Consider the following 3,629-nt stretch of genomic DNA (forward strand, 5'->3'; position numbering starts at 1 on the left):
TCGTCGGTCTAGGCTGGGCTGTACTTGTGAGTGCTGCTTGGTTTAGCGGTCCAAGGCTTCCTCCTCCCTCATCTTCCCCTTCCCCCAATGAGCCTAGTTTAAAGCCCGCCGGAGGAGGTCCACCAACCTAGAAGAAAACACACACTTACCTTTAGGGGAAAGGTGGAGCCCATCCCACCTGAGCATGTCTCTTGTCGTGATGTGTGGGTCATTGTCGAGGAAGCCAAAGCCCGCCTCGAGATACCATTCCCGAAGCTGCCAGTTGGTCCCTGCAATGCACATCGCATGCCGTCTTCCACATCCGCTCACTGGTAGGAGAGAAGAGAAAACCACCTGTGCACCCATCTCCTTCAGCACGCCCCCAGCCAAGGCTTTCAGGAAACCATAGAAAAATAGCTAAATATAGTGCTCCAGCTGGCTTGACATGGCCCCTAGATGGTCCAGGGGGGTTAGGGAAGAGGCACATGCGCTGTTCTTCCATGGATGAATCACTGCCTGCTACGTCCCCTGTCCCCATCAGGTGAGAGGGCTCAGGGGGAAGGATAAATATAAATAAAGCCAAGGAAGTTGAACCATTTTGATGACTCATGTAATATTCATTCGGCATTAATTTGTACGCGATTCTATAAAAAAGATACATTCCATAAGATTTCTTCTGCGAGCTCTAATTTGCGGCTGGTGAGGAGCAGCGTTTGGGTCTTTTATGGGTATTAGTTCCATGGTGTATAGCGGGAGGCAGAGGAAGTTTAATTATGATTCAGTGAGCCACATTGTGGGTATGTTTTAAAGCCACTTAATTAGTGCAGAAATATACAGCTGTAATTATCCTGAAATATGGCCTAATTAACCTATGGAAAACCCATACATGCTGCTCAGGAAAGTCGGATGCATTAATAGTCTATTAATATACCGGAGCTGTCAGCCTGTCATGAGCACATCGGGGAACGGTAATACGGAAGCTCCTGCCGGGAACGGGGCTACTTGGGCAAAATAAGGACTTGCCTTGTCTCTGCTGGCACTAGTCGGAGCCCAGGGGACAGGGGCAGGTCCAGAGAGCATGGCTGCCATGGCTGGGACGGGCACGGAGCCCAGTACCCACTCTCTGAGCCATGCCCCTGCCTGTGCACCCCAGGGTGGACCTCCTGTCCCCTGCCCAGCTTGCCCGGGCCTGGTGCTCTCCTGGCTTGTGGCTGTAATGACCAGTCCTGACCAGGATGGGAGATGCCACAAACTCCTGCCTGCAGTGGGTGACCTTGGCCAGCAAGATGATGTCAAGTGGTGGCAACTGCTCGTCTGCAAGCATCTACTGGAGCATCCCTTTGGGCCCCTCCATAGCCACAAAGCACCTGCTAGGAATAAGCTGACTGTGGAGGGAGCAGGAGAACCCAGCGGGGATGGTGTCAGATAAAATGCACTCTGATGATCCTTGTTGCTTCACCCACAGAGGAAGGCGAAACCCCCACAGCCGTTGCAGGGTGACCTGGAGGAAAACACATGTCTGAGCCCAGGTCTAGCAGCACAGGGTGTGAGCAAGACCCAGGAGCAAGGAGTCAAGAGGAGCATCCTCGTGGCCCACCTGATGGCCAGGAAGCTCAGATGTCTCCTGGACTCTGGCTCCCCTGACTCCTGCTCCAACTACTAGCCCATGCTGCCTCCCCTTCTTCTCCTTGGTGGAGGTGGGGGAGAGGAGGCTGCCACTTGATAGAGCCCAAATAGGCTAATAAATAGGGCACCATAGAGAAGAGCAAGGCATCTCCTCCTGAAGCAGAGCACATCAGCAAATATTCCAGCCGCGTCCTCCTCCTCGGGTGATCAAAGCACCAGAAATTGAATCCGGCTGTAATCATCCACAGGGTAGTTTGCTTAAAATTCCCCTAATTATGGAAGTGTAGAAAATTACAGTGCCGTGGCGCTTTGAATAGAAAATCGCGGGCTCCCACAGCCCAGCGCCGGCTGCCGCGGCAAAGGAAAAGACGGTGGAGAAAAATGGAGAGAGAGCGAAGGAAGCAGAGGGCCGGGGGAGGGGAGGCAATCGTCTTGCTCCCTGATACCCCCACATGGGGCGAGGAGCTGGGGTGAGCTTCCCTGCTCCGGGAAGATTGATGGAAAAATGGCTCTGGCACAGTTGGCCCTTCCACTCTGCTGGCGATTGCACTGTGATGTATTTGTTACCATATCATAAGCAGTATTTCATCCAGCATCCACGGCAGAGGCACGAGGGGCCTTGCAAGCCCCTGCCTGCCTGTCTGTGCAGGGAGGAGGGAGTTTATCGATATAAACAGTGTGAAATACAGCTCTCCAGAGAGCCTGGAGCAGCCTTCTCCCTGATGGATGGGGGCTGGCGCTGCGGGTGGTGCCGGTGCTGCTCCCGGGCGTCAGTCCCTTGTCTGGTGGCTGAGGCCATGCTATGGAGGAGCATTTACCTTGTCACTGCTGATGGGAGGTTCAGAGCAACCCAGCTGGAAACAGGGGAGAAGGGCCCAGCTGCCCCACTCCCCGTCACAGCCTGCCCAGCCATGCCCTCCTCCTTGGGCATCGCTTGCTGCTATGTGCCTCCTGCTGCAGATGGCAAAGGGCTCCATCGTCCCCTGAGTGCCCCGGTCCCTTTGCTGGAGATGGACCTCCCTCCTGATTTCCCCACTGTTCACATGAGGGGACTCCAGCCTAGAGACTGTCACAGCAGTCGATGCACCGTGGGCTCCCAGTGCCCAAGTGTACCTGTGCCTGGACTGCTTGGGAAGTCAGGGCCCTGCATGATAGCTTCACAGAAGGCCAGTGGCTTTGGGAGAAAAGAGCTAGAAAAACCCACTCTGCAGAAAGAGAACAAAGGTCCAAGCTGATGTCGGGAGGGGAAGGGAGATGAGAGGCAGCTGTTTAATTAAGGTATGATTGATAAATCAGGACCCCTGAACCTTTCTGCTCTTGCTACGGTGCCCATGAAGAAACTTGGGGAGAAAACAAGGCTTTTTTTCCCCCCAAAATATATCAGTATCTTGCTAAAAAACCCAGCATTGCAGGAAGCAATCCATCAGCCTGCATCCCAGCGGTGGCAGCTCCTGGCACACATTGGTGGCTTTTGCCTGGCAGTTATTGTTATTCATGCTCATGCTTGCATGTGCATAGGATTTAACCTCCTTTGCATCTTGTATCTCCCATCCTGAACCCACCCCAACATGGGTTTATCATGGGAGGGTTGTTTGAATTGATCTACCTCGTGCACTGGAGCTGGGTGTCTGTTTGGGCCCTGTCCCATGAAATGCCGAGGGCTCCTCCATTTCCTTTAATTTAGGAGCTGATCAGGTGTCTGGTACCTTGCAGGATTGGAAAGTGTGTCCATAGAGGGAGCACAGACTATATGACTGGTAGGGTCCCTACCATCACATCCTCCCCCTCACAGACAACCACGAGCCACACCGTGGTCCATGCCATCACATGGCACAGCCACAAAAGACTCAATCGAAAGCAAAACCTACAGTGCCCAACAGGGAAGAGCACAAGAGACCAGGGAGCTACCGGTCTCCATGAGCAGAACTTGGGAGGAAGAGGAAAACCCCAGGCGCACACACATCCAAGGGAAGACAGCTTTCAAATCCATAGTTTCATAGTTTCTAGGGTTGGAAGGGACCTGA

Source organism: Gavialis gangeticus, unplaced genomic scaffold, assembly GCF_001723915.1.
Source record: "Gavialis gangeticus isolate Ggan-Ray unplaced genomic scaffold, GavGan_comp1, whole genome shotgun sequence".
Classification (NCBI taxonomy): domain Eukaryota; kingdom Metazoa; phylum Chordata; order Crocodylia; family Gavialidae; genus Gavialis; species Gavialis gangeticus.